A 23,332-nucleotide genomic window follows, 5' to 3' on the forward strand; every position below is an offset into this window, starting at 1 on the left:
GTGGTTCTTTACCTATGATTTTGGGTGTTTTTTTATTTTCTATAATTTTTTTTGTATTGCTCTTTTTTTATATTTCTCTAATTTGTTTCAGAATTTTTTTTGCTTAGTTGAGATTTTTCAGTATGTCCTTTGATTTTTTTAAAATAGTAAATTCCATTTTTTCCATTTTGCGTTTAGCGTCCACTTTACATTTTCTCACATCCATCTCTATTATTGACATATCAGAAGTAGATGGTTTATAGTGAAGTGGCTCTTGCAAGACTTGCAAGACTGTCTCTTCTATTGTCTAGTAACACTGTTGTCGCTGTACGCTGTTTAGTGCTGGTTTAGTGTTACTTATTTTACTCGTGATGCAATTTTCTTCCGTCTCTGTCTGTACTTTACTTCTTTCTCAGTTTACCAATTGCTTAAATAAGCTATTTTGTTCATTCCGTTTTTGGTCAATAGATTCATATAGTTTCATCATAGATGTAATTTCTAAGTTCATAGCGCACAGAGAGGTCTCTACCAGGTTTGCGTGTGTGGCAGATACTTGTCTAGCAATTTGAAGGTATTTTTTCTGGAGAGGTCTGTCCGAGGAGCAGTTTGAAAATAAAAAAATGGACAATGAGGAAGAGTTCAGGGTTGTTTAGTCATACAATAAAGGTGATTCTGACAGATTAGAATGTCTATTCTCTTTGATGATGTTGTTTATTTGGGGAGGGATCTTTATTCTTTTCATTTGTTCTGCTTGTGCTGTGCTATGCATATTTTCAAACATCGGATCTTTGTCTTTATTTTTATCTTTCTCATTGGTCCTTAAAGACTCTGTTGCCTCGTCAGTTGTTTGAATTGCAGTTCCTCTCAGACACCTAGGTGTCTTTTCCTGTTGATGTTGTACCTCATCTACGTGCGGTTCACAATCCGTTGCGAACAGCACTTTAGTTTCATCTGACACTCTTCTTCCATTATGTGGCTCAAAGTCACCGTTCATTCCAGCCGTGACTATCGTTTGGTCACTGAGGTTATCATTTACGGCTGGTGAGTCGAGGTCTATTAGAACTATGTTCGTAGTGGCTGATTTAGATGCTTGCTTAAGTGACACTATGATTTTATTTTCATTAATTGTTGCCTTCTTTGAGACTTTCATTTTATCTAAAGCATAAAACAGCCTGATATCCGTTGATAATGAGGCAGCTCGTTCACGAGATCATGTCAAGGACGTTTTAGTGCTCTCATTGTTCGTGTAGGGTTTAATGGGTGTTCTTTTAAGTATTTCTATCAGTTGCAACACCTCCTTTTTTGACAGCATACCAGACCGTAATGTGTATGTATGAGCCACTTTGAGTCTGTCAGAGTCCGTGAACATAGGGCCTTTGTTTTTATGTGTGTAGGGCAGCACACGGTTCAACTGCTCTGCAGTCACACACCTTTGCTTGAGCGGTGGCAGCAGAATGCTGAAACTACAATCAAGCAGTGCAACAACAAGCACCACACTCGCTCAGCAAGAAGGAGTCTGTAATGGAGCGTACTGTGCCTTCCCTGTGGCCACCGATCGCAATTAAGTTAAGCTCTGCGCCGCACAACAAAAACACCAAGGAGCGGTATTCCGCTAATCTTTCTGCTGGGAGCTCAAAGGCAAAATAAAAGCTGACAGTCACTCCCAGCTGATTCGTAGCGCAATTCAAAAACAAGCAGTCGTCGCTAGCTGAAGTGATTCCAGTTCCATAAGAGTCTAAAAGACTGCACATTGGGTCGTCTCATGCAAGGGGTCAGACCTTCAGTTCATCTCGCAATCTTGATTAATACCCTGTGGTGACAAAGATTCTTCCATGTGAGGCACTGTTACATTTACTAACAGCGTGAACAGAGATGCAGTCAGCTTACCTCCTGATGATTTCCTTTAACAGTAAGAGGTAGTTGCTGTTTTTCCACTTGCCGTACGAGCCGCCGTGCTCGGCCAAACGAAGACACAAAGACTCAGCTGGACTCTGCGCCGCTCTGCGGGAGCACCAAGTCTTTGAAAGTCTCCTCCACCTCAATGGGCACGGAAAAAACACTCAATCCACGTTCCAACAGCACCAGGATTGTAGAGTCTGCTGCTCACTCTGCTCGACACACAAAGACTCAGCTGGACTCATATATTCTCAATTTCTCATAGTTCTACACAGGCTTCCCTCTGCTGGGCAATCAATTCTGATTGAGAGCCTAAAAATTAACCATTCAACTGTACCAGTAAGCCAAAGTGTGCATGTATGACAGGATTGTGTCATCCATCCATCCTTTTTTAAATTGATTTATTTAGAGACTCTAGACCCTGTGGGGTTGAACCTGGGGAAGGGAGTTGTTGCTGAAGCCATTGTGACATTTCCTTTTGAGACACTATTTGTATTTTTTTTATATTATTGGTTAATCAAGTCAACCTTTAACATTTTCAAAGAATACAATCAATCAGCAAGATTAAAGAAAAGGAAAAAAAGAAAAGGGACAAAGAAAACAAAAATAACACAGTTTAAAACATAAAAGAGTATTAAAAAAAAGTGTAAAAAGAACACTTATTTTGCCATACTCCCAAACAGTATCTTAGATATAACAGACAGATCATAACAACTGCTAAAGAGGCAACTATTTCATAGCTGACCCCTCCTCAAGTTTTAAGAGTCCAGGAATGCCACCACTGCATTAACAATTGATGCAATATTCCCGGACAAGCAGTTGTGCCAAAATAAATCCTCTGTCTCAGTTCTTTCTCCTATAAATGTGTGTAAATATTTAATCTGTGCTTGTAACAAGGCAGGACAACCCAACAGCAGATGCTGAGTTTTTTCTTTTCTTTAGCCATCACACTCTTACAAAACCTACAAAAGGACTCTGCCTCAATGGCCAATCCATATCTTACCAAGATCTCTCTTGTTCTTAAGAGATTTAGCCTAAATCTTAGAAAGGTAGAACGGATCCCTCTGATAGCATATTTCGATAAATAGGGGGCCAAGCATCCCTGCTTTTTATGCTCAAAAGCAAGATCAGATGCAACAGGGTGTGCATGCAAGTCTGCAACTGTTTGCGCCCAGTCAGAAGGAAAAGTGTTTTCACCCCTTCCCGATTTCCAATCAGATCATTTTCTAAGCAACCAACCTCATGCAATGCCAAATATGCAAGATCTTTTATTTCCACCAGGGCACTTGATCCACTCCCCTCTGACACCTCACCAAACATCTCCCAGAGAGAATTTCTTGCAGGAATAAGTGACTTCCTAAAAATAGGGATATACTGCCACAATGCCCTGGCTTTCAGAGAAACCAGACCTAGTTCATATCTGATGCTAGAATGAGGGACGGAAGGAGGTGATGCAACATTTTGTGCCAGATGAGAGCTTCCAGTGTCGGCAAGTATTCAAATCAATCTAGGATTATAAATCTCGATTCTATAGATTAATTTTGGAATAATCGTACCCATTTAGAATAGAATACAGGGTAATAAGGAAAACTTGCTAAATCTGGCATCCACCCGTTGCATTTGCGCTGCAAGTTTTACTGCCTTGGAATGAAGCCAATCCTGAATCGGAATCAAAGAAGGTTTGGCTGAAATGAAAAAACCTAAGTAAATTAAAGACTCAATTCTCTCAACTGGGGTAGCTTGCATGTTCCATCTACAGGAAGCAGGCCTCCGGCCTATTTGAGATTTCCATAACTTTAGCCTCGACTGGATTCACCTTCAAAGCATTCTCACCTACAAATGTGGTGAAGATATTGAGTTCCCCGTTGTCTGCAGCGGGTGTCGTATAAAAAATAAAATCATCGGCGTACCCTGTCCACGCAACCTTATTTTGAGCAATCTTGGGTGAAGCCAAAGGAGCAGCTTGTAAATGGGGTCCTAAATCTGCCATATATAAATTTTAAAGGAAAGGGGCCAGGATACATCCCTGTCTCAATCCTCTAAATGTTTTAATTGAGCAAGATAGGTTGCCTTCTTGATTCAGGCAAACTTGTATAGCTGATTCCTTGTGTATCCCTATCAGAAGTCTTAGTAGCCCCGGAGGAATTCCCCATCTTTGTAGCTTGCTCCACAAAATTGTTCGGTCTACTGAATCAAAGGATGCAGCCAGATCTATTGAGGCCAGGTATACTGGGCAGCCCCCGAAGCGCGTGCCAGCCACTATAAACATTTCACCAGCATACCATTTAGGAGCTTCCCCATTCCCTTCCTAAAGCCTGAGACACTATTTTCATTTTGTATTCCCTTAACACATTAGTTATTCTAAGGAGGGCAGGGTTAGGTTTTCTTAGTATAGGCCTTTATTTTGACGAGACTGACTTGGACGTATTTGTCATTATTTAATGGTTGAGATTACTCCCATTTTAGAGTTAGGGCCAGTTAGGAATCCTACCATCCCAAACAAAAGAATAAATAAAGGTTTTCAAAACTTGTATCCTTTTTGTCTGCATCTACCATCAATACCATGCCTTCCTCACACTCCACAGAACACAAAATGGGTTAATAAAATCTGGAACTTTATGGCACTGGAATGGGTGACCTATTCGATTCAAGGGGATTAGCAAAGGTTTCCCTTGGACTGGGATATTGTCCTGCATCATCTGAAGCTGTCATGACTGGATGGGCTCGCCCCTTCTGGAGATCGTGGTCAACACCACCGTCTGGCGGCATCCATTTTTCCTTCCAACATGGCGACCAATGTCTTTCCAAGCGGATCAGCGGTCTAGTTTCCAGGATCCTGCTTTCATCACGTCAGATACGCGCTGGACTCGAACTGTGGGGCACGTCTCAACGCTCTACTCTGAGCTCAGCGTGTTGTTGTTTCCTCGTTTCCCATACCCCCGTTTAGGCAGCCTCTCTCCTTCCTGTTCCTTACCTCCTTGCTGTTGCCTTCCCTTTTTCTCTTCCTGGCTCCTTGCGTGCTGTTAGCACGCTTCTTGGATTCCTCCTTCCTGGTACCTCGTCTCTGGCTCCTTCCAGGAATCCTTCCGGGACTGACACCATTCAAACCTCTAATCAGACGGTACTCTCTGGTGCCTGTCAATCCAGCCCTGGCTGGCAGGGTGGCGTCTGGAGACGTGCGCCCTTATCTCAGAGACACTCGCACCAAGAAAAAGGACATGCCTCCTGCAACTAAGAAGAAAAATTCCAAGTGCAAACACGTGAGCCCAGGGCTAACATATGACAGCAGCGGGACTCGTGGGCTGCATGGGGCGTGAGGAAAATGAGATTGCTGGGGCTGGTTTGAATACTCACTCCACTTGGGGAGGACACCTTCACAGGAAACTGGGAGGAGATATGGCAGAAGTTTCTAGGGGAGGCGAGGACTATGGGGGGGTTCTCAAATGGTGCAAGTGCCCGTACACCAGCTGGCGAGAGAGCTGGCCACTCACAGAAACTTTAAGCCGGGAACCATTTACAGAGTTTATGAACTCAGGGCGGGGGAACAGGCCTGTGTACGTTTCTCACAATCTGCTTGATTATCCCTTTCACCCGCCTCCTCCTCCTCATCTGAATGTCCTTCTTCGGATGATTCGTCCGTGAGAATGTCTCTTCTTTCTCTCCAGGCTGTATCAGGGTTTTTGTTGAGGAATTTAGGAAGGGCTCTTCCTGAGGCCACCTTGCCTTATGCAATTGCCCGGCAGTGCGACCTCCAGGGAGACCACCCCACAATCAGGGAAAAGCTTTGCCGAAAAAACCTGAGTTGGTATTTGTAGAACGATGTTGTTAAGACCGAGGGTCACTGAATGTATTCGAGCAAGTAGTAGAGTGGTTGAAGTCTTATTTTATGGAGAACTGCAATAACCAGCATGCACTGCTGCGAATTACGTTCCGGTAAGGTATTTGCAGTGTAAAGCAATCCAACTTAGGAATGAGGGCTCCGCCTGGATGGCGGAGAAATGGAAGATAAGTACCAATACCAAGGGAAATACAAATCTCCAGGAGCGTCCCGGGGCCCGGAACGAGGCTGCTTTAGCTGCAAGAGATTTACGTGGGAAGCGCGGATAGTTGCTCGGGAAAACCAAGAAGCAAAGAGAAACAGATGGAAAGGAGGCGTTCCGAGGAGCGGAACAGAGGGACAGAAGGAAGGGGGAAAACAGGAGTGGATGGAAGGAAAATTTAGGAAAGGGGCAAAAGAGGACAAGATGTAGCACTTGAACAGTGTGTAAACCCGAAAGCACGGATGGTTGCAACACGCCGTCGAATACTGCCAACGCATATAAATACACGTCACAGGCAGGAAGTAAAAACACTATAATGCTGCACCCGCTTCTGCCGTGTAATGATACTGTTCAACCCTTCCTCCATTGATTCCACAGCCTCCAAGGTCTGGGGTTCATGACAGTATGACCCATCTTTAAAGACACCCCACCAGGCTATGGAATTGGTGTAGGAGCTGAGGTGCCTTAAGGTTTCTTGCGGGCTCCCAGGATCTCTCTGACCACGGAAACCCCTTCCATGGGATGAGGTATTGGAGTATCCCATTTTTGTACCTTGAGTCGAGTATACGTGATACTTCATACTCTTTAGTGTGTTTAGTTTAAGGAAGCGTCTTTTTGATTTGTCTGTTGTGGGGATCCGGTCTATATTCCTTCAAGAGGGAAGAATGGAATACAGGATGTATTCTTCTTAGGGAATGCGGTAGAGACAACTTAAATGCCAGTGTATTTATCTGCTGGTTAATGGAAAAAGGTCCAAGCTAACTTGGAGCAAACTTCCCAGGGTGTACCCATCTGGGTAGGTACTTAGTTGACAACCAAACTTTTGTCCCAGCTTGCCAATTTGGATTTGGTCTTCTTTTCTTGTCAGCCCACTTCTTGTATTCTTGGCGACTGGATAGCAGGATTTCCTGGGCCTTTTTGCGACTGTCCTTTAGGTTATTTAACACCTGATCGATCGTAGGTTGATTAGTGGACTGAATAGCAGAAAAAGGTAAATGTCTGGGATTGTATCCATAAGTACATCTGAAAGGACTCATACCAATCGCGGAGTGTGTTGTGTTATTGTAGGTAAATTCCGCAATCGGCAAGAGATTGTTCCAATTGTCTTGGGCTTTATTGCAGAAACACCCGAGATATTGTTCGAGGGTTGCGTTGAGACGCTCGGTCTGTCCATTGCTCTCTGGGTGAAATCCGGATGACATAGCTCTTTGTATTTGCAACTGTTTGCAAAGCGAAGACCAAAATTTTGACGTGAACTGTGATCCCGTCGGATGCGACAGTGAGTGGTAGACCACGAAGATGCACAATATCCTTTAGAAACACCTCTGCTGTAACTGAAGCAGTGGGGGTACCAGTCAGAGAGGTAAAGTGGGCCAACTTGCTGAATGAGTCCACCACTACCATAATGGCAGTGTGTCCTTGGGAGTTGGGAAGTTCCAACTATAAAGTCCATTGACAAATGTTGCCAAGGCCCAGCCGGAGGTGTATCTTGCTGGAGGAGTCCCAGTGGGTTAGCTGTGTTGTATTACCTCTGGGCACATGTAGGGCAGGAGGATGCGTATTCCTTTGTATCCTTAGTCTTTGTTGGCCACCAAAAATGGCATCTAGTTAGCTCTAATGTGGCTGTTTGTCCCTTGTGTCCTGCTGTTGGAAGATCATGACACCAAGACAAAGCCTTTGTTTGAAATTTCTTATCAGGTAAGTATAGTTGATCTTCCTTGAACCAGTAAGTCCCCTTCTTGAGCAAGGAGGGATTTTCGAAGGAAATTGCTCTTTGGGCCTCTAATACTTCCTGTAGAAAAGAGTTGACCACTCCTATGAATCTTTTCCCGGATAACATTAGTTCATGCCCTGTATACTTCCCTGATTCCTTGCCTTGACTCCTGGAGAGGGCGTCTGCTAACTGATTCTCTCTTCCTGGTAGATAAGTTAATTCAAAGTCAAATTGAGAAAAGAAATATGCTCATCCGGCATGGCGGGAATTACTGCATTTCTTCTGCTGTAAAACACTGAGGTTTCTGTGGTCTGTGCGAACTATGAATGGATGCCTGGCCCCTTGTATTAAATGTCTCCACTCTTCGCAAGCTTGCCGGATGGCCAGGAGTTCCTTTTCCAGAACTGAATAGTTCTTTTCACTTGAGGTGAGAGTCCTGGAGTAATAGGCAATAGGGTGTTCCAGCAGGTCTTCTTTCTTTTGTAAAAGCGCCACCCCTATAGCCCCATAGGAAGCATCAGTTTCCACTATAAAGGGTAACAATTGGTCTGGTTGTCACAAGATTGATGTGGTTACAAATGCTTCTTTGAGTTGCTTAAATGCCTTTTCGACTTCCTGGTTCCAGTCAAATTTTGTTTCCTTCTTAAGGAGAGCGGTAATGGGCAAAACTATATCTGAGAAATTAGTAATGAATTTACGATAAAAGTTTGCCAATCCCAGGAATTTCTGAATATCTTTGATGGATCTGGGAGTAGGCCAATTTGTAATGGCTTCAGTCTTGCGTGGCTCCATCTCCAGACGCCCTTCGGATAACAGGAAGCCTAAATAGGGAACAGTTGAGACTTCAAAAAGGCATTTCTTCGGTTTAGCTAATAGCTGATGTTGATGGAGCCTCTGGAGTACTTCTTTTACATGCTGACGGTGGACTTCAAGGGTGTCAGAATATATCAAGATATCGTCGAAATAAACCACCACTGACTTGAATAGTAGGTCCGAAAAGACTTTGTCCATAAATCTTTGGAACTGGGCCGGGGCGTTAACAAGCCCGAAATGCATTACTCGGTACTCGTAATGTCCTAATGGTGTTCTGAACGCTGTTTTCCACTTGGATTCGAAGCAAACGGTAAGCCCCTCAGAGGTCGAGTTTAGTAAACCATCTTGCTCCCTGTACAGCCTCCATGATGTCCTTCATAAGGGGAATAGGGTACCTGTCTCTGACTGTTCAGTCCTCGGAAATCAATGCAGGGTCGGAGCTCGGCTGTTTTTTTTAGAAATGAAGAACAATGAGGCCCCAGCTGGAGAGATCAACTCTCGAATAAGGCCGTTCTTTAAATTGGTGGATAGGTATTCTCTTAAGGCTTCTTTTTCTGGGAGGGATAAAGGAAACATTCTCCCAAAAGGGACTACTGCTCCTGGTAGTAGTTTGATCTTACAGTCTTCTGGTCTTTGAGGCGGTAAAGGTCGAGGTTGAACATCCCTGAATACATCCGCAAATTCTTGATAAGCCAGAGGTATTGTGTTTACGTTACTTATTGGTACTGCTTCACCGTGATGGGTCTGTTCTTCCTTGAGTACTAAACATGACTGGAAACAATATTTAGACCTGAATTCAACCTTGTTGGTCTCCCAGTCTATGTTTGGGTTATGTCTCCGGAGCCAGGGGATCCCTAATATTACTGGGAAGTGGGCCGCTCAGATCAAATCGAACAGAAGATCTTCCTGGTGTATGTTCATCTTCACCTTGATTTCTAAGGTTTCTTGTGTGATGGGACCTAAAGTTAGAGGCGTGCCATCTACGCCTTCTACAGGAATTGGTAGACACTTCTTCCTTCTGGGAATAAGATGTTGTTTAGCCCACTTGTCGTCCATGAAGTTACCTGCCGCGCCACAATACAACATGGCAAGGCACTCCATTTCAAGGCCTTTTTCCCATTCCAACACCACTCTAAAAACCATTAAATGATGCGAGCTGTCTTGTGGATTGGAGACACAGGGATTTATAGCTGAAACCCCTCCCTTGTCCCTGTTCAGGGTTGCTCGTTTCCCGATCTCCTAGGTGGTACTTCAGGGCATTCTAGTAGAAGGTGTTTCTCTGAGCCACAATACATGCAGAGGTTCAAATCCTTCCGACGTTTTCTTTCTGCTGAAGTCAAAGGACCCCTGGTTATTCCAATTTGCATAGGTTCATCTGTATGGAGTACTGGTGTGCTCTTCTCTGTGGACACAGGGAGGTTAGGAAGTACCGGAGTGAAAGGTCAGGGTTTTCTCTTTTCAGCTCTCCTTTCTGATACCCTGAATTCAATCTGTAGGGCTAGCGAGACCAAATCCTGGAAAGTAGTAGGTCTGGCAATTCTAGCCAACTCATCTTTTATATCTTCGTGGAGACCTCTCCAGAAAAGGGTTTGTTTGGCGGAATCAGGCCATCCTGTCTCGAGGGCTATTCTTTTGAAATTGGACACATAAGTCTGAATATCTGAAGAACCGTGTCTGGTGTCTAGAAGAGTCTCATAAGATGTGTACAACACTTCAGGCCTTTCGAACCGGGCTCAAAATCGTTGCACAAACAAGCCTTAGTCGTGGAGTACTGGGTCTGCATTAGTAACCAGCGGAGTAGCCCAAGCCAGCGCGTTTCCCACTAGATTGGAAATGAGGAAACCTACTTTGTTTCTGTCTGGCTCATAGGTTATTTGGCAGAAAGTGTAGTATATGGTGCAGGAGTCTAAGAACTCCTTTAATCACTTGGGGTTACCATCGTACTTTCCGCAAGGCAACGACAATGGAGGTAAGTCTCCTCGACCCTCATCTCTCCATTGTACTTGTTGCCTTATATTAGTATTGTCTGCCTTCAGGGCGGCGTGATCGGTTTTCAATGATTGAACTTCTAGATTGATGCCTTGTATCGCATTGACGAGTTCCTGGTATTGTTCTAGGCTAGCCATCCTATGGCGTTGCAATCTCTCACAATCTGCTTGATTATCCCCTTCACCCGCCTCCTCCTCCTCCTCACCTGAATGACCTTCTTCGGATAATTCGTCCGTGAGAATGTCTCTTCTTTCTCTCCAAGCTGTATAAGGCTTTTTGTTGAGGAATTTAGGAAGGGCTCTTCCGGAGGCCACTTTGCCTTATGCAATTGCCCGGCAGTGGGACCTCCAGGGAGACAACCCCACAATCAGGGAAAAGCTTTGCCGAAAAACCCTGAGTTGGTATTTGTAGAACGATGTTGTTGAGACCGAGGGTCACTGAATGGATTTGAGCAAGTAGTAGAGTGGTTGAAGTCTTGTTTTATGGAGAACGGCAATAACCAGCATGCATTGCTGCGAACTACGTTCCGGTAAGGTAATTGCGGTGTAAAGCAATCCAATTTAGGAATGAGGGCTCCGCCGGGACGGCGGAGAAATGGAAGATAAGTACCAATACCAACGGAAATACAAATCTCCAGGAGCGTCCCGGAGTCCGGAATGAGAGTGCTTTAGCTGCAAGAGATTTCCACGGGAAGCGTGGATAGTTGCTCGGGAAAACCAAGAAGCAAAGAGAAACAGATGGGAAAGGAGGCGTTCCGAGGAGCGGAACAGAGGGACAGAAGGAAGGGGGAAAACAGGAGTGGATGGAAGGAAAACTTAGGAAAGGGGCAAAAGAGGACAAGGTGTAGCACTTGAACAGCGTGTAAACCCGAAAGCATGGAGGGTTGCAACGCGCTGTCGAATACTGCCGACACGTATAAATACACGTCACAGGCAGGAAGTAAAAACACTAGAATGCTGCACCCGCTTCTTGTCAGGAAATCAGGAATTAGGGGTCCCGCTTCCAAGGTTTCCCGTTCTGCCAAACAGGCTTGCTCCAAGTCACATACACCTTTAGGGCCCCCAGACTCTGTGAAACCCTGTTTGCTCAAGCCAGGATCGAAACGCTTCGTTTTCGCACGTTTTCAATCACTCCGACATCGCTGGGGGTTGCCCTGGAAATGTCGGTTGCCAGAGCACCTACATGCAAGGCTACGACGTTCACAATGTTTTCTCTAACAGTCAAGTGACCTTCTATAAAGCTCCGCCCTAACCACAGAACTACGCTTCTGAATTTCGTTTGGAGCTTTTGTGTTTCGGTACTACTGCCCATGCGTTTACGACTATTGTTTTGCTTAACGGATTTTCCCTTGCATTTACCCTCTGCTTCTTGACTTGAATTACCAGGAATTCTTGACTACGGAACGCTACGACCACGCTCTCCTGCTTGACGTTTTTGTTGTGTTTGAATCGGAACTTCACAGCCTTCATTTCCCGACTTACTGCTATTCGTGGAACTTCAAAGCCTTTGTTTGCCGGCTCTTTGGCAAACACGGAACCTTCCACTTCACATGTACTTACAGAACTTTTCTACGCGCTTTTGGGATTTTCACCTGGGATCTCTTCACGTACTGTCTCATGTGGACAAGAGACTTCCTTATCCACTTTAGGCGTCCGTGTGCCAGTGAGGGACAGGTATTGGTTGGATTGTCTTTACTTCTGGAACTTCACTCCACGGACGAACTGTTCTACACCCTTCTGGGATTTTTATCTGGGATCACTTCACGTACTGTCTCCTGTGGACAAGAGACTTCATTATCCACTTTAGGCGTCCACGTGCCGGCGGGGGAAAAGTTATAAATTGGATTCTTTACTGCTGGAACATTCCTTCATGGACAACTGGCCCTCTTCAGTCTTCCCACCAACACTTGTTTCCTTGACGTTTATGGTACGGGATTAGGGTCATATTGTTCTTTTTCTGGAAGTGTTATACCCCTAACAGTGAATTCACTAAGGTCCTCTCCTATGGTTTATTTTGCTGTAGGATCACGCCTCATCCTTACCTGAATTTCATGTCCAGAGGTTTTTCCCATTACGTGAGTTATTTCGGAAATTGTTTATTATTATTTCTATGAACCTAAGTCCTGACACTGTGTTCTTCGTCTAGGCAGCTGTGTTCCGGGTTCACCTTTCCTCTTCCAGGCAATTCCCCTTCCAAACAGTCCATCAGTACTTTTGGGAGTTGCATTGTCAGGAAGAATTCAACGGCTACACTACGTGCTCAACCTACAACTGGTTACTACACCAGGTCTAATTGGGTGATTCCTAACACTTCTGCCGTGTAATGATACGGCTCAACCCTTCCTCCATTGATTCCACAGCCTCCAAGGTCTGAAGATCATGACAGTGTTGTTGTTTACATGTGTTTGGATCGAGGCGGTGTGGGGGGGGAGAAGGAAGTTACATGTGTTCTTACTGTTGAAAATGCCAATACATTTTTTTTTTAAAGATTGTGACTGTGCTGCCGTCGCCAGCCAAAATCATTTCCCGTGTCCAGCACAAACACACACGCACACACATTCTTTGACTGAACATTCACTCGCTTACTCACACACAGCATTCACTCACTCGTTGCATGAGAGGATCAGAAGTGACCTTCCCATACATTTTTATAAACCCCTGCATCTGTTCCAAATAGGCACAGGGAAATATTTGTTCCCCCCTGTGCTTTGAAAAGTGCACCCCTTTTGAAAATCAGGATTTAGTTGAAAAGGCCCAGAACCCCCTTTCCACATGTGCATTTGGTGATAAAAGAGCACCTCGATGTGCACAACTATGATGCACACATTTAAATGTCCTTTGTGCACGCTTCACCACCTTTTTGGCACAAGTGAAGTGAATGAGTATCCCATCAGTTGCACGAAACACGTTTTGAAAAAGGTTGCACGATGGTTTATCCCTACTGATCACTTCTTTACGCTGTACGTTCATTTTAGAGTGTGTGGTTCGAGGTGTCAGAGGGGAATTATGAATGGGAAAGGACACAAAGGAAAACAAAGGTGCATGGAGTTTTTACTGTTTCTGCAGTCATTGACCCCAGATTTGCTCATGAGCAGGTATTTTGTTTTTAAAAAAATGAGTTCCAGAGCAGATGACTGGAATCGTTAGCCCCGTGATACGTACTGTGCATGCCATCATTCACGCAGAGCAGGTATTTGGTCTGTGGTTATAAGCCCCAGATCAGATATTCTGTCATATGTAACGGATTAGCAGATACTGTATCAAATGTCATTAGTTCCAGGGCAAGTACTGTGTATGCAATCGGTATCCCAGATCCGGTACTGTGTCTGTACTGATTTGCCCTAGGGCAGGTATTGTCAAATGTAGCTGATAAGCAGGTTCATACTGTATCGGAAGTCATTAGCTCCAGAGCCGGTATTGTCTGCACTCATTCGCTCCAGCCAGAGGATGTGATGGGTCTTTACCATTAGCCACAGGTCTCAACCTCTTGAGTCAGAAAGGCAAGCGAAAACCCACAAATCTGTTTCAGGTGGGTGAGAGTCCATTGAAGAGTGTGATGTCGTCACATTCCTCCCTTGTCACGTGTGAAGGAACACGGGGCAGCAGGAAGGGGAGGGACGGGATATGACGTGGGGTAGGGGATTCGGAGACCGTGTGAGGAAATAAAAAGACGTGTTGAATGAAGGCTCCGCGTCTGCGTATTATTTCAGGGGTAACGTTCTACGAATCCCGACACTGGCGACGAGGGAAACTCACGCAGCGATCACACGGAAGCGTACGGCGGGTGGGAGAAAATATACACTCCCCGCCAGCTAAAACTCTCCTTGAAGTCCGCGGGTGGAGCGCGTCGGCTCCCCGCAATTGTCACACGCGGTGCGCGAGTGGAGCACAGTCGGCTCCTCGTGACCACTCCATAGTGGCAAAGTCGTCCGTGTGGTGGAGCGTGTCGGCTCCCCGCGACGGCCCTTTCAGTGGAAAGGATTTAGCCTGCGAGTGGAGCGCAGTTCGGCTCCTCGCACTGAAGCGTGTGAGTGGAGCACGTCGGCTCCTCACAGCGCTTCCCGCCAAAAGGAAAGGCGGCAACACCAGTGGGTGGAGCGCGTCGGCTCCCCGCGACGGCCTTTTCAGTGGAAAGGATTTGGCTTGCGAGTGGAGAGCAGCTCGGCTCCTCGCACTGAAACGTGTGTGTGGAGCGCGTCGGCTCCTCACAGCGCTTCCCGCCAAAAGGAAAAGGCGGCAACACCAGTGGGTGGAGCGCGTCAGCTCCCCACAGCACACAAGGTACAAAAACTGCTACATTTTCGTGTAATACATAGACTTTCTATCAATCTCAAGTCCAGTTAACGGGAGACACATAACTAGTGTCATCCAAGCTTCCACACCAAATCAGTGCACAGTTGTATATCACCTGTCATGCTTGATGATTCATCTGAGGAATCACTAACTGTACAAGTAACCCCTGCCAGATCAACTCGCACAAGCATGACGGACGGCCTAATAACTCAGCTACCCCCCAATTTTGACCTGAGCGACACCAGCACACTGGGACCAAGGTGGAAAAAGTGGGTGAGGGATTTTGAAGTGTGTCTCAAGGCGGTAGGGCCTTTGGAGGATGAAAGGAAACACAGTTTGCTCACACATGCCATAGGATCAAATGTGAGAGATATTTTGGATGAAATTCCTGAAGATGACATAGACACCTACACCAAACTGAAAACAACCCTAACCAACTACTTCACGCCACACACAAATGTGGACTACGAGCGTCACATTTTTCACACCACTAAACAACTAAAAGGTGAAACAATGGATGCATTTGTGATGAGGTTAAGAATAAAGATGAAACATTGCGATTTTAACAACTACTCGAATGAAGAAGCCCTTCGCTCACAGATTATTGTAGGATGTGAAAGCAGTGATTTCAGAAAAAGACTTCTACAAAAGGCTCGAAATCTGGATGAAATTCTACGCCTAGCTCGTTCCGAGGCAGCACTAACAGCACAGGTGGAAGGTCTTGACGGCATCACCATCATTCACGGGAAGCATGAAAGTTTACACAAACTTGAGAGCAACACCAAAGGAAACACAGATCCATTTTGTTATCGCTGTGGACATGAATATCCTCATGAAGGCATCTGCCCTGCCATGGGTCAAATTTGTTCTGCCTGCGGAGGGGAAAATCATTACAAAGCTGTGTGTTTCATCTATCGCAGCAAAATCAGAGGGAGTGGAAGGAATAGACGCTCCTCACCAGAAAGAGAATTTAGGCGTATGAGTCCCAATCGTGAGTCACACTACCAGAATGACGCACCACGCCGCCGACAACGAGAAGAACAGTCAGATAGAAGACAATCAAAACCCACACATGAGTGGCGCGACAGCAAATCTTCATCCTCCGGGCGGAGAAGACGTCCCCGGAGATATGTCAGGTGTCTGGTGGAACAATCACATTCTGACAGCATTTCCAGCACCTCCTCAGAGGACAAACCCAAGAAGGAATCAAATCCACGCAAAGGAGAACCAAGAATAAAAGGCTACCTATATGCACTGGGAAACCCTACGGCAAAAGAGAATAGCCCTACTCTCATCATCAATGTCAACCAAGTGGCGGCTGAATTTCTGGTCGACACGGGAGCCACTGTAAATGTAGTGAGTGAAGAAGTGTACAACAACATGCCAAATGCACCACGCTTACAACCAGCGAGAGCACTCATTTTTCCATATGGCTCCAAGACGCCGCTACCTTGTAAAGGTTTTTTCACGGCATCATGTCGATACAAAGATCACATAAAGGAAATACCCATGCATGTCCTCAAAGCAGCCACTGATAGTGGATGCATTCTTAGCTACAAATCTGCAGTCGACATGGGTCTAATTCATGTTCTATACAGACTCATGATGCATAAGCATCTAGATCCCACTGCCAACATTGACCAGATTTTCCCTGCGTTATTCAGAGGACTTGGAAAGCTGAAGGACAGACAAATTGAACTACACATAGACAGCAACATCCCTCCGGTAGCACAACACTACCGTGGTATTCCCATCAATATACAGAAACAAGTAGAAGCTGAATTATTGAAACTTTTGGAAGCGGACATAATTGAACCTGCTGAAGGCCCCACTCCTTGGGTATCTCCCATTGTACCAGTCCCGAAAAAAGACTCTGCTGACATTCGCATTTGCGTGGACATGAGAAGACCAAATGAAGCAATCTTGAGAGAACGTCATCAATCTCCCAGAATAACAGACATGGTGCATTTGCTCAACGGAGCCACAGTATTTTCAAAACTGGACCTCAATAAGGGGTACCATCAGTTGGAACTTCACAAAAGATCCAGATACATAACCACTTTTGCTACTCACTTGGGCCTCTACAGATACAAACGGCTCAGTTTTGGAGTTTCTTCAGCAGCCGAAATATTTCAATCGGAAATTCATAACATAATAAAGCACGTACCAAATTGTCTGAACTATAGTGATGACATCCTAGTTTTTGGACAAACTCAAGAACAGCACGACGACACCCTCATGCGCGTATGCATGGCACTGGAAGAAGCACACCTCACCCTGAATAAGGACAAATGTGAATTTAGAAAACCAACCCTGCGGTTTTTCGGTCACATCTTCTCCAAAAATGGAATGACTCCAGATCCCGAAAAAGTCAACGCACTCACAAACACAACACCACCGACCTCCGTCACCGACCTGCGATCTTTTCTTGGTCTGGCAAGCTATTGCACGAGATACATTAAGGATTTTGCATCCGTCAGTGCACCCTTGAGAGCCCTCACCAAACTGAACGTCGATTTCCGATGGACGGATGAATGTCAACAGGCGTTCCAAATTATCAAGGATCGCATCGCTGATGCCAAAAACATGGCATACTTCGACCCACAGAAACACACGGAATTGATAGTGGACGCTAGTCCAGTTGGCCTAGGAGCCATTCTAACTCAACTAGATCACAACGATGGCCAGGCCATACACATAGTGTCATATGCCAGTCGCAGCCTCTCAAAGACTGAACAAGCATATTCACAAGCGGAGAAGGAAGGTTTGGCGGTCGTGTGGGCATGCGAACATTTTCATCTGTTCGTATATGGGAAGCCTTTCACCATAGTCACCGACCACCAGGCACTACTATTCATCTATGGCAATGCTCAAGCCAAGATGCCTCCCAGAATAGCTCGATGGGCTTTAAGGCTACAGGACTATCAATTCAACATCATTCATCGACCCGGAAAGGAACAAAATCCTGCAGACTTCCTCTCGCGTCATCCCAATCGAGACTGCCACTCCAATCCATCCATTGCAGATCAATACATCATGTATGTGGTCCAAGAATGCACACCACAAGGACTGGATATGGAACAAATAGCCAGAGAAACCAACTTGGACCCCGCTATACAGGTCATTATGAGATGTCTTGAAACAGGACATTGGAAACAAGCGAAACAACTCAAGGAAGGTGCAGAGGAAGAAACCAAGCAAGACATCACCTGTCTACTCACAGTAAAGGAAGAACTTGCAGAAACAGAAGGACTCTTACTGAAAGGGACAAAACTAGTAATTCCTCGCTCATTAAGGAAAAGAGTCCTTGAGCTTGCACATGAAGGACACCGAGGAATAATGTCCACAAAAAGGATGTTAAGACAAAGGGTATGGTTTCCCCAAATGGATACTCAAGTGGAAGAATTACTGAAAACATGTCCCACGTGTGTAGTTCTTAACCCTCAAACCAGACCAGAACCCCTCAAAATGACTGACTTGCCCAACGGAACCTGGGAAGAAATTGCCGTAGATCACTATGGTCCTCTGGAAGGGGGTGAATATGTCTTAGTGGTCATCGATGAGTACTCGAGATTCCCAGATGCACAAATTGTGTCGTCAACAGCAGCACATCACACTATCCCCGCCTTGGACAGAATGTTTGCCACATACGGAATTCCAAAAGTAGTGAAATCGGACAATGGACCACCATTCACCGGACAAGATTTCAAAACCTTTGCAGAATACATGGGTTTCCACCACAGAAAAGTAACACCGCTGTGGCCTCAAGCGAACGGCACAGTTGAACGGTTCATGGGAAGTATTAAACGAACCACGCAGATAGCTCGCCTGACTGGAGAGCCACTGGAAAAATGACTATGCAAGTTAATGAGAGACTACCGAAATACCCCACACAGTACCACTGGCAAGTCACCATCAGAAGTCATGTTTGGCAGAAATGTGCGAACTAGACTACCACACATAGAACTAGAGGAAGAACGGTACAAAGGAGACACTGAAATGAGACAACATGATGCGGCCCAGAAAATGAATATGAAAACCATAGCAGATAAGAAAAGAAGGGCCGAGGATAATAATTTGGAGCCGGGAGACATCGTCGTAGCGCGACAGCCACAACATCGCAAAAACATGGCATCGTTCAATGAAGAGCCCCTCACCATCACACAAAGGAAAGGCTCTCTCATCACAGCTGAGGGAACAGCGCACACGATGACAAGAAACAGCTCTCACTTCAAGAAAATGCCAGGGATCATACCACTAGTCGAACAGTGCATACCAAGGGACACTCTGATGCGAGATGCACCCTATGAAGGAGACCAAGAAGATTCCGACACTGATGAGCTCCGTTGGCCACCTCAGGAATCGCGCGAAAGAAGTAACTGGAGACCTCAAAGATCTCGACGTCGACCACCGCGTCTCATTGAGGAGATGCCCTGATAGTGAACTTAATGTTTAGTATCGGGGGGGGTGTGATGTCGTCACACTCCTCCCTTGTCACGTGTGAAGGAACACGGGGCAGCAGGAAGGGGAGGGACGGGATATGACGTGGGGTAGGGGATTCGGAGACCGTGTGAGGAAATAAAAAGACGTGTTGAATGAAGGCTCCGCGTCTGCGTATTATTTCAGGGGTAACGTTCTACGAATCCCGACAAAGAGAATGGGCAGATAAAGAGTTTAGCGGGTGTGTGAGCACTTTCTCTGGTGGGGGACACCCGCCAAAAGCAGGCGAGTTGAGAGGTCTGGCATTAGCACTTGAGAAGGTAGTGTCTGCTGTTATTCATCACAGTGTTTCTTCTGTGGCTGCAGCCATTAGACATGTGCCTCCAGTATTATCCACAGAAGAGTCATTAGACCCAAAGAAAGTATCAGATCTGCAGTCATCATAACTTTCAGAGTAGGCACTGGAACTGGAGACAGTACGTGTCTGCAATCTTTAGCCGGCGCAGCGATATATATATATATATATATATATATATATATATATATATATATATAGATATAAAATCACTTACACCAGACCACGGTTTGTGTATTAGCTGCACAGCAGTTACTGCGTCTGCGAGCATTCCAGAGCCTGAACTGTACCGTAAACGAGCTTCGGAGCAGCTACTACAGTCTACAATACCAACAACAGACTGCCCTGTGTCATTTCAAAACCAGATATTTAGAAAGTCACGTACTTACAATTTTTAATTTCAACATGTGATGAGTACAATACAACGAACTACACGCTTCAGCTGCAGCCTCTTACTTCAAAGTGCAACTCCACAGGTTGTAAAAAGGCTACTCTCACCAATATAACAAAAGTGTAAGAATGATTTAAGTTACCAGATGCTAAAAGAAATTCATATCAAATTCATCACAAGAACTGAATAGCATGCACTCACCTGATGCTGCCTGGCAACTGAAAAGAAGCGTTTGGTAAAGGGAGGTCTTATGTTGCTTTCATTATCAATTGACACACACATTTAAAGTCTCTATGAGAACAGATAACATTGTGTGTGTTTACAAGTTGTCCGACAATTTTTAAAGTGCCTTTAAGGATACACCACGTTTACACGTATTTCTGATATTCCTTTAAGTCGTCGTGACGTATTTACGTAAAACGAATAAGTGCTTAGGAAGAGAATCACGGAAAAAGAAAAATCCCATGCCATGCACATGCAGGTATATTTAGGGTAGTGTCTGGTTCCCATCCAAGAAACGGACCAAAGCAAAGACAGCCAACTCTTCACGTGACTTCCAACGTCATCATTGTAATTTTCGGGATTAACTGGCTCGGAGCCTGTGGCTGCCAATGCAAGTGTAACTGGAATCTAGTGCCTTTGACTTGCAATGGCAGCGGTTAAGGTGGGCATTTTAACACCAGATGGAGCCAACTTGGAACACGGGGAGGCAGGCGCTGGCTGCCAGTGCAAGTGCAACCGGAATCTGCGTGCGTTTTGGCTTGGAGCGGTTACGGTGGGCATTTTCTTGGACATACCGGGAACGTTTCTGCAAGACCCCCAGATGGAATGTCCGACTCCTGTCCCTCATCGTCATTTTTTCTGAGCGGAACCGGGAATGCTCTGGCTGCAAGAGCACCAGAAATATGTGTGCTCTTGGCTGGCTGTGAATACAATTAGCATTTTCTTCGGGATAAAGTCAACGTTCCTGCAAGACACCAGATTGAGACAGGGGAGCGGAAAAGTATATTTACTTTAAAAAATCATGTTCAGCTATTCAATGTGAAAGGTATGGAGGGCTAAGAAAAGGGACAGTGGATGGTGGTTAACTGATCAAAGGGGGCTAATAGAGTAATTTAATGTTTGATGAGGGTGTGTTTAGGATGGGTGGTTTTGGAGGGGGTCGGCTGGGGCTATCTGCGTCTGGTTCGAGAGAGGCATATGGGTTTCTTGGTGTGGGTCTGCAAGGGGGAAGGGGCATCTTGCTATGTGGAGGGAGGATGGGGCATTATATTATTTGTCCAGACGGAGGGATGGGGCATCTTGGCGTCTGGATGGCTGGGTAGGGGCACGTTGTTGTGGGTCTGGAGGGAGGGATGGGTTACATTGGTGTGGGTCTGGAGGGTGATATGGGGACATCTTGGATGGATCTGCAATGGATGGAGGCACATTGGTGTTAGTCTGAAACAGGTATGGGGTATCTGTTGGTCTGGAGGGTGGCATGGGTCATCAAGGTGTTGGGTGGGATGGGGCATCTTGGTGCGGCTTTGGAGGGAGGGGATTGGGGCACATTGGTGTGGGTTTAATGGGAGGGATGGGGACATTGGTCTGTGTTTGGGGAGGGGTGGGGGCACATTGTGGGTCTGGGGGAGGGATGGTTCATCTAGGTGTGGGTCTGGAGGGCAGGATGGGGGCATCTTGCTGTATGGATGGATGGATGGTGGCATCTTGGGTGGGGTCTGCAATGGATGGGGGCACATTGGTGTCGGCCTGGAACAGGTATGGGGCATCTGTTGGTCTGAGGGTGCGATAGGGCATCCTGGTGTGGGTGGGATGGGGACATCTGGAGGGTGGGATGGGGGCATCTTGGTGTGGTTCTGGAGGGAATAGATGGAGGCACATTGGTGTGGGGTTGATGGGAGGGATGGGGCATATTGGTGTGGGTTTGATGGGAGGGATGGGGCATCCTGGTTTGGGTTGGATGGGGACAATGGTGTGGGTCTGGAGGGAGGGGATGAGGGCACATTAGTGTGGGTTTGATGGGAGGGATGGGCACATCGATCTGGGGAGGAATGGGGGCACATTGGTGGGGGTCTGGGGGAGGGATGGGGACACATTGGTGTGGGTCTGGAGGAGGGATGGAGCACAATGGTGTGGGTCTGGTGGGATGGTGACATCTTGGTGGGGTCTACAATGGATGGGGGCACATTGGTCTCTGCCTGAAACAGGTATGGGGCATCAGTTGGTCTGGAGGGTGGCATGTGTCATCTAGGTGTGGTGTGCAATGGGGCATCTTGGTGTGGGTCTGGAGGGAGGGGATGGGGCACATTGATGGGAACGATGGGGGACATTGGTCTCTGTCTGGGGGAGGGATGGGGGCACATTGTGGGTCTGGGTGGTGGGATGGAGCATCTTGCTGTGTGGATGGAGGGATAGTAGCATCTTGGTGGGGTCTGCAATGGATGGGGGCACATTGGTGTCGGTCTGGAACAGGTATGGGGCATCTGTTGGTCTGGAAGGTGGGATGGGGCATCCTGGTGTGGGTGGAATGGGGACATCTTGGTGTGGCTCTGGAGGGAGTGGATGGAGGCACGTTTGATGGAAGGGATGGGGCACATTGGGGTGGGTTTGATGGGAGGGACGGGGCACATTGGTGTGGGTCTGGGGGGATGGGACATCCTGGTTTGGGTGGGATGGGGACATCGGTATGGGTCTGGAGGGAGGGCATGGGAGCACATTGGTGTGGGTTTGATGGGAGGAATGGGGACATTGGTCTGTGTCTGGGGGAGGGATGAGGCCCATTGTGGGTCTGGAGGGAGGGATGTTCATCTAGGTGTGGGGCGGGATGGGGGCATCTTGGCGTCTGCAATGGATGGGGGCACATTGGTGTGGGTCTGGAACAGGTATGTTAATGTTAATGTTAAAGGACATTTGTACCGCGCACTATCACCACCGGAGTGGTCCCCTGGCGGTTCTGAAAGAGGAGGGGAGGTTGAGTTAGTGGGAGGAAGCAGGAAAAGTGCAAGAGAGCAGTGATGTGCTGTTGGCGGCCTCAGCCCGGTGGGTCCGTTGGCTGGGCCTGATGTGTTTGCGGCCGGTAGTCGTCGTGTACTGTTGTGTAAGACTGTGTGTTTTTGTTTTGTTGTTGCAGTGTAGTGAAGTTTGTGCGGTTTGTTGTGCTGTAGGTTTGGTTGTGTTTGGTTTGGAGTTTGAGAGGTGTATGCAGAAAGGGAAATTGTTAGTAGGTTTGGTTAGTTTGCGTCTCTATCCTGAATTGAGGTGCTCGGCTTGCGTGGTCTCCCATGATGCTGCTCTGTCCTGATCTGGGTCCGACTGGCATATAAGGTTCCTTACTCCTCTGGCCCCCACCTCTAACATGCTCTCTTATAGCTCCCCTTATCCCCCCTGATACTCCTGTGGCCAGTGCACCTGCCAATGTCAACC

The 23,332-nt window shown here is 46.5% G+C and overlaps 1 protein-coding gene across 3 annotated transcripts in view; it reads right to left on the reverse strand.

Moving 5' to 3' along the window:
* The window catches only part of CCDC138 (coiled-coil domain containing 138), a 749,637-nt gene extending 729,381 nt beyond the window's left edge, over nt 1-20,256 (reverse strand). For 2 of the 3 annotated variants that reach the window (XM_069636873.1, XM_069636874.1), the window contains exon 1: nt 20,111-20,207. The gene's annotated coding sequence lies outside the window, so the exon portion shown is untranslated. Of the gene's footprint in view, nt 1-20,110 lie in introns of all 3 variants that reach the window. The other variant, XM_069636872.1, reaches the window with a different exon arrangement.
* Between the last annotated feature and the right edge of the window lie 3,076 nt (nt 20,257-23,332).

Source organism: Ambystoma mexicanum, chromosome 7p (assembly GCF_040938575.1).
Source record: "Ambystoma mexicanum isolate Mex_15411 chromosome 7p, UKY_AmexF1_1, whole genome shotgun sequence".
NCBI classification, from domain to species: domain Eukaryota; kingdom Metazoa; phylum Chordata; class Amphibia; order Caudata; family Ambystomatidae; genus Ambystoma; species Ambystoma mexicanum.